At 35.1% G+C, this 9,098-nt stretch overlaps 1 pseudogene; it reads left to right on the forward strand.

The window, feature by feature from the left end:
* The first annotated feature begins 3,117 nt into the window (after positions 1-3,117).
* Positions 3,118-3,620, forward strand: LOC148094416 (small ribosomal subunit protein eS24 pseudogene; annotated as a pseudogene).
* Positions 3,621-9,098: the final 5,478 nt, after the last annotated feature.

Below are 9,098 nucleotides of genomic sequence, written 5' to 3' on the forward strand. Positions count from 1 at the left end.
TTGTAAAGTTGCAAGAAATATTTTTAACTTTACATTACTAAGTTAATTTTAATTCACTGAAATTTGTACTACATCTGCTCTCTAAATCGTACATAAATTAAAATTGCATGTAAATTAAAAACTTCAAAGTAAAATACAGTGATAAAAAGCACAGAATATTTGGAGAATATATATGCGATTTTGGGATGGGAGGCCCTCGTAAGTACAGTAATAAGGCCAGAAACTGTAAGTGTGAATGTGAACTGATTTAACTACACAACAATATGGTTAAACTGTAAAAGTTTTCCTTGCACAAGACCATAAATAAAGCTAAGAGGCCTATAAAAAGCAAGGAAGGAATGTTTGCAGTATATATAGCAGATATACAGTTACTATACTTCATATTTAAATATTCTTACAAATGAAAAAGGCAAAGACCACCAACACAATGGGAAAAATCCAAAGCTAAGCTATTCACAAAAGAAGCACAACCAACAAAAATATGTAGGCAGAGGTTCAGTCTTAGCAAGAAGAAAACTGAAGTAGTAAAGAAACATTTGGCCACTTATGAGACCATAAGGAAGACTTGACTCTCTTGGTGGAAAAATAACTCCAAAATATCCATGGCCCCAATTTACCAGCTGTTAATATTTTGCCACATTTGCATCATCAATCTCTTACTCTTTCCAAATATATAAGACTAGGTTGCATACATCATAATACATCATATCTCTATACTCCTCAGTATTATACGTGCATCTCCATTTTAATCTTTTATTATCCTTTGTAATAATTTTGTTTTCTGCCATCAAGTAAAAAGTTAATAATTTAGCTCAGGCTTGTTAATTATATTAGTGAATATTGGAGCCATAAAACTATTCTCCAAAAGAATTTCCTTGGTCATCATGATAGCACTTATTAAATAACCATATGTGACATCTGGCAAATTGACAGACACGGTCCCTTTCTTCTGAGAGTTTGGTCTCTAAAACATGACCATAGCCGATGAACTTGTAGCCATACATTAAGAACTCTATTGGAATTCCAAGAGAGTACTAGAGGACCCGTTTATCAAGGAGCAGACTGCTGTGCGTGCCCATAAATACACACACACAGATGCACGTGCATATTTCAAGAAGCCAAGAAACTAGGACACACCCCTCAAGCAATGCTAATGCTTTGAAAATTAAAACCCTAGGCGTCCAATTTTACAAATGTGCAAATTGCTTAAGTGGAAAAAGATTCTGCTAAAGGTAAAAGGATATCAGGATCAGTATGAATGTGCAGGGAGGTGGCAGGGGTGGGGTAGGGGGTGGAGAAGGAGTCCTAAGGAAAGAGAATGTACTGAATGTTCAGTTTGTAAGTATTTCCTTGAGCTAAGGAAACTACTCTATTTGTCCCGAAGAAAGAGAATCAGCTGCAGTGTTTGGGTATTGGCCATATATATATACACACACACATACACACACACACACATATATATACACACACATACATATATATGTGCATATATACACATACACATATATATACATATGTGGTGTGTTTGGACATACAACATAAACATGTTTAAACGAATACCAAAAAGGCCTGCCTAAAGCAGTCATATTCTAATAATACATATGCACCATTGAATTTTTCTAAAGATACACCTTAATTGCATTAACATCAAAGTCAAATTTCAATTTTTTAATTTTCAGAAGCTGAGGAACCTGGTCTCATCACTTATGTTCATTGAAGTTCTGGTGTTTCTTCCACTGCATGTTGAACATATGAAAAATTATTATAAGCTCTGCCAACCAGAACAAAAATAGTTTCATTACAGATTTCTAGCTATAAATCATAGATTAGGCTTTTACAGGGTTTCTATTTCATGCCTTCATCCTAATTTTTGATCTATTAACTTGCTTGGTTTTTTTTTACTTGGAAACAATTTCAAACCCACAAAAAAGTTGCAAGTAAACTCCAAAATATCCTTTATCCAGCTTACCAGTTGCTAACATTTTGCCACATTTTCATTATAGTTTCCTGTTCTCTTCAAATATATATTGAAGTATAAGTTGCATACATCACATTCTTTCACTCCTCAGTATTACATGTACAACTTCTAAGAACACAAATATTAAATTTATTTTCTTACATAAACTCAGTACAGTTATTAAACTCAAGAAATTAAACATTGATATAATACTTTTACCTAATCAATCATCCTTATGCCAATTTTATCAATTATCTCAATAATGTCATTTATACTTTTTCTCTCTTCAAAGTGTCCAGGATCCAGTCAAGGATAACATTGCATTAGCCATAATTTAGTCTTTAGTCTTCTTTAATCTGTAATAATTCTTCATCCTTTATCTTTAATGTCATACTTATATTTTTTTATATTTTTTGTTAAATTTGTTGGTGTGATATTGGTTAATAAAATTATACAGGTTTCAGGTGTGCAATTCTATAATACATCATCTGTATATTGTATTGTTCATCACCCAAAGTCAACTCTCCTTTCTGCATCATTTATTCTACAAACATACCCTCAAAAGGCAGATTCAGCAGGCACCAGAGCCACAGTAAAGCAAATCCTTCTTTATAGGGTCAGCCCCTGCACTATAGCTCCTCCACTGTGGCCTCAGCCAATCCTCACAAGCAATCAGCCAGAGGGGCAATCCTTCCCATTGACATGCCAACAGCAACCAAGGCCCAACTATGGCAGAAAGGCACACACAACACCCAGGAGGGACACACCTGGAGCACCCAGCTCAGGTGACCAGGAAGACTGTGCCACTGGACCCCACAAGACACCTACTACATAAGGCCACTCTACAAAGACCAGGAGATACAGCAGCTCTACCTAATACATAGAAACAAACACAGGAAGGCAGCCAAAATGAGGAGACAAAGAAGCATGTCCCAAATGAAAGAACAAACAAAACTCCAGAAAAATGACTAAACAAAACAGGCAATCTAGCAGATGCAGAGTTCAAAACACTAATTATAAGGGTGCTCAATGATCTCAGTGAGAACTTCAACAAAGCAATAGGAAACATAAAAATGGAGACAGAAAACATAAAAAAGAGCCTGTCAGAAATGAAGAATATACTATTTTCTTCCCTGGTTGCTTGACGATCAGCCATCATCATGAATGACACAGTAACTATTCCGACCAGGAATTTCATGACTAACATTTTTTTCAGTAGAAACAAATGATTATTTATGTCCTTCACCCTGGGAAGACAACAGCACCTAAGACAGAAATTTGGGGAAAACTAGCCAAAATGTATTAGACCACACCAGATGTCATCTTTATATTTGGGTTCAGAACCCATTTTGGTGGTGGCAACTGGCTATGGCATGATTCATGATTCTTTGTATTATGCAAAGAAAAATGAACCCAAAAGTGAACTTGCAGGACATGGCCTTTATGAGAAGAAAAAGACTTCAAGAAAACAGTGAAAGGAAAACAAAAACAGAATGAAGAAAGTCAAGGACTGCAAAGGCCAACATTGGTGCTGGCAAAAAGTGAGCTGGAGATTGAACAACAGAAGGAGTAAAGAAACTCAGTGACTTTATCTGTGGTGATTGTGCAGAATTTTCATGAGAGGATTAATAAACTAAGAACTTTTATGTGTAAAAAATAAAAATGCAATAACTAAAATGAAGAATATGTTAAAGGAAATCAAAAGTAGAGTAGATGAAGCAGAGGACAGAATTGGCAATTTGGAAGATAGAGAAGCAGAAAACAACCAATCAGAATAACAACAAGAAAAAAGAATTAAAAAAAAATAAGGGTAGTTCAAAGAGCCCCTCGGACACATCAAAAGTACCAACATTTGCATCACAGAGGTACCAGAAGGAGAAGAGTAAAATTAAAAACCTATTTGAAGAAATAATGACAGAAAATTTCCATAACTTGGAGAAGAAAATAGACTTACAAGCCCAGGAAGCATAAAGAGTTCCAAACCAAAGAACCCAAAGAGGCCCACACCAAGACATATCATAATTAAAATGCCAAAAGTTAAAGACAAAGAGACGATCTTAAAAGCAGCAAGAGAAAAGCATTTAGTTACCTACAAGGGAGCTCCCATGAGACTGTCAGTTGATTTCTCAACAGAAACTTTGCAGGCCAGAGTGGTTGGCACAAAATATTCAAAATGGTGAAAAGCAAGGACCTATGACCAAAATTACTCTTCCCAGCAAAGCTATCATTTAGAATCAAAGGACAGATAAAGATCTCCCCAGACAAGAAAAAGCTAAAGGAGTTCATTGCCACCAAACCAATACTACAAGAAATGTTAAAGGGTCTTCTTTAAGAAGAAGAAGAAGAAAGATCAAGATTATAAATAAAAAATGGCAATAACTACATACCTATAAACAATTACTTTAAATGTAAATGGATTAAATGCTCCAATTAAAAGACATAAGGTGGCTGAATGGATAAGAAAACAAGACCCTTACATACACTGCCTAAAAGAAACTCACTTCAAATTGAAAGACACACACAGACTGAAAGTAAAGGGTTGGAAAAAGATATTTCATGAAAATGAAAATGGAGGGAAAAAAAAGCTAAGGTAGCAATATTTATACCAGACAAAAACAGACTTTAAAACAAGGCTTAGAGACAAAGGAGAACCCAGCAATTCCATTTCTCAGTATTTATGTAAAGAAACCCAAAACAATAATATGAAAAGATATATGTATCCATATGTCTATTGCAGCATTATTTACAATAGCCAAGATATGGAAACAACCTATGTGTCTATCACTAGATGAGTGGATAAAGAAGTGGTGCATCTATATGATAAAATACAACTCAGCCATAATAAAAAAGAATGAAATCTTGCCATCTGCAACAACATGGAAGGACCTAGAAGATGTGCTGAGTGAAATAGGTCACACAGAGAAAGACAAATGCCACATGATTTCACTTATATGTGGAATCTAAAAAACAGAATAAACAAACAAACAAAACTGATACAAACTCATAGATACAGAGAATATTTTGATGTTTGCCAGATGGGAGGGAAGTTAGAGTTATGGGTGAAAAAGAGGAAGGGATTAAGATGTGCAAATTGCCAGTTATAAAAACAGTCATGTGGATGTAAAGTACAGCATAGAGAATATAGTCAATAATATTGTAATAACTATGCATAGTGTCAGATGACTAGATTTATCAGGTGATCACTTCGTAAGTTATATATCTGTCTAATCACCTGAAATTAATGTAATGACATCTAAACTAATATCAAATGTAATTGAAAAATAAAAATTCTTTTTAAAATTAGAGAATAACACAAACATATTTATTAGCATAGCCTAAATTTTTGGCTATTTAAACAAATGAAGAGTCCAGTGTTATTCCATGGTGTAAATGCCCCCCAGCTTTTTTATCCATTCATCTACTGATGGGCACTTGGGCTGTTTCCAGATCTTAGTTATTGTAAATTGTGCTGCTATGAACATATATTCTTTCTGATTAGTGTTTCAGGATTCTTAGTGGAATACTATGCAGCTATAAAGAAGAAGGTTCTCTTACCCTTTGAGACAGCATGGATGGACCTGGAGAACATTATGCTAAGTGAAATAAGCCAGGCAGAGAAAGACAAATATCACATGATCTCACTTTTATGTAAAATCCAAAGAACGTAATAAACTGATGAACATAATAGATTCAGTGACACAGAAGCATGGAACAGACTGATGAATCTCAGAGGGAAGGTGGGGGTGGGTGGGTGGATGGGGAGAGATTAACTAAAGAATTTATATGCATATATGCATAAGCCATGGACACAGAGAATAGTATGGTGAAGGCCTGGGGTGGGGAGTGGGTGCAGGGTGGAAGGGGTTAATAGAGAAAAAAGGGGACACCTGTAATACTTTCAACAATAAAGATAAATTTTTTTTAAAAGTCAAGTGTTTGTATACAAAACCAATTTTATTATAAATTAAACAAAAAGAGGCTATTTACCAATACAAATATTAGTATTCTCTTTCCACTGAAATCAATTCATATACTTTTATTAATTTTCCTTTCTTCCTTCTATAATCCAATGATACCCAAGAGAAGTTTTAGTCTACATATCCTGAGTAATAGTATTACAACTTGGCTTACTCCACTATTTTCTAACTCTGGTTGTTACCAAAAAAAGTTGTCAATTTTTTAAAATGTGGAGCCATTCTCCTTCTTTGTAACACCAATATTGCTTTTACATACATTACAGAAAACAGTGTTTCTCAAAGTCTTTACTTCACCTGCATCATTCTCCCAGGTTGAGTGTCAAAACGCAGTTTCAAAGGCCCCAGGCTGCGGAATCCAAATTTCTACCTGTAGAACCCAGAAGTCTTTAACAACCAAAGCAGATGTTCCTAAGCACGGTGTTTGAGGGCAACAGCTAGTGCCATGCAATCACTGCACAGAGCTAGTCTGGCTCCTCCAGAGCCTGTGCTTGAGCTTCTTAACCCTTTCTTGCATGATCAAGTTTCTAGAAGCTAGCTGATCTTAGTTGCTTCATATGGATACTCCACAGTTAATCAAGGTCCTTATTTAAATTTGGCATCCAAAATTAAACCTGTCCTTATAGAAATGATTTATTAATGTTAAAGTAACTTAATGCTAGCATTTTTAGCAATTACCTAACTTTGTTAGTTCATAAAGTGATTGTAAAGTCACAGATTTTTTTTCACTTGAACATCCATATTTGTGCTAATCCAAAACCAAAATTTATAGTTATCCCTGTTAGATTCAATTCTGTTAATATGCTATCTTATTAAGATAATTTTCCAAATTTGGTTTCTTCACCTATCATATAAATGTGTCTATTGTTGGTTTTATGTAGCATGAAACAGCCTCTGGTCGAGAGCCACAGGTCTCTGTCCTTTATTCTACTTGAGGTTTTTATAATTGATTTGGGTGAAGATAAATAGAACACCCTTGAGAGAATGTTTGCCAAGATAGTCAAAGGTACAGAAATGTCAATTTTACATAAAGAAATGAGATTGAGTAGAGAGAGGTTTATTTATATTTTAAAAAATTATGGTGTTGAATGAATTCATATGGTTTTTAATTAAGAGAAAGTAATTCAGAGATATGTCTCTCTTCTGGCAGCCACTTAGGACAATTGCCCTGGTTTCTCCAGATGTACACATTTACTTTCCCCTTCCATTAGGGATACTCTGGGGGAAAGTGTGAGAGGCAGATATGAGATGCCCTGTCCATTTTTATGTCACCCTCAGAGTTGAGAAGTATATGTTCACCCAGTCATTTACAAAATTGATAAAAAGAACAGGGTAACGGCATCCTACTAGACACTTTCTCATTATTTAAAGCCATTACAAGACGTTATTGAGAGGAGGCAATCTATATTATTCCATCAGGTCAAAACAAATAACAATTGCTAGCTGCTGTTTGAGTTTCAAGCAATCCTTTAATCTATCTGCCTAGTAAACTCATAAAAAAAATAAGGCAGATTAGTTTATCAAACCTTCTCCTTAGTTGTCATTTGTTGGCGGCTAATGACCATAACATTCACTCCTGCATGTTCAAAAACCAGCCTCTTAACAATGTATTGTCCAACCTGAAAACCTGAATCAAGGTGTCTGTAATTTCTGGAATCCTCTTCAAAACTAAAGATAAAAGTTACCCAACTCTGGTCTTGTGGTTTCCCTCCCATCTGCCATGACTTTTCAAGGACTACCAAACAATAGCTCTTCTCTGTTACCACGCTGGTGCCTAATCCATTTGGTCTCATCTTAAACCTCTTGGTGTTAGTTTACTAATCTCTCATTTATTTGGGGCTGAAAATTTCCACTTTTTATAGTTTTTTTCCTCTATATTCACTTTAAAAACACTTTTAGAAAAGAGAAGGGGAAAAACGAGTTGAATGATTCTGCTACTTCTCTAATATGCTTTCTGTTATCATCTCTAAGCAGTACACTTATTATTTCCTCTTCTTTTTGACTAAAAAAAAAAAATGCCTTACAGTTCCTTCATCAGCTTTACCTTTTTTTTAATCCTCACTTTATTGGGAGACTTAATTTAGGACACTTTTACAATACATTTGCTATGTTTCTACATTCGTCCTTGGTCACGCTCCCTTCTTTCTATCTTCTGTACACACATTTGAAATTTTAGATTACTAGACAGCCATTCAGCTTTCCTGAGCTGTCTCCCATTTTATTTGAATTATTTCTCAATTATTCAACTAGAAGTTTTGTTGATGTTGTTTTTTAACCTCCCTTTGTTAGCCATGATCCCTTTTTGAAACTCAAGTCCATGGGTCAAGAATTTTTTTCTTTGAAGTTTTTATAAAAGTTTCCCAAAGTCGAAGGCACTTGTCTGACTCTAAAGCCCGGGGTTCGCTCCTCTGGCCATCCTAAACTATTAGCTTGGGGTTCTCAACAATTTTTTACATCACAGCACTTCACTGATGATGGTCTCCCATGTGACACACTCTCACATGTACCCCAAGTTTTACAAACCTCAAGAATATCTTGTCACCTATATTGGCTACATGTCAGTAACGATTGCTCTTCACAATGATATGGTGACATTGATAAACAAACTGCTGATTATGTAGAATTTCATGCCGCTTCTTCTAAGAGCATAACAGCGGTGATATCGGGATTACCTTGACTCCACTCAAATGTATGTATTTTTAGAAGCAGATGATTTACAATTTTACTTCTTTTACTGTTAGTAACAAATTGCTTGAAACTCACCTCTTGTGCCAAGACCAAGTTGAAGATGACCAAGGTGTTTTCTCCCTCCCATACTACCAACTAGTTTTTCCTCGTTGGTCAAAAAAAACTAAGTCAAGCCTTACTTGATTGTGATTATGAGGGCAGTCGGTAATTTATCTCCTCAGGATGGTCCAAGTTGTCTTTCTCTTCAAACAACCGGCCTTTGTAGAATTCGGGTGCGTTTGGCTCAGTAGTCTATAACATTCTCCCAAAGTCATATATATTATTTCTAATGTGCTAATATTTTGGCAGGCTCTTTATATGAGCCTTTTAAATGTGGCAGTGAGATTTCATGATGCCTTTAGAATAAAGAAATGCAAGTTTTTGCAATCTTTAATTTAAAATAAGTTGACTGAGCATAAGTTGAAGCTAAATTAAAAATT

Source organism: Miniopterus natalensis, chromosome 1 (assembly GCF_054644295.1).
Source record: "Miniopterus natalensis isolate mMinNat1 chromosome 1, mMinNat1.hap1, whole genome shotgun sequence".
Classification (NCBI taxonomy): Eukaryota; Metazoa; Chordata; class Mammalia; order Chiroptera; family Miniopteridae; genus Miniopterus; species Miniopterus natalensis.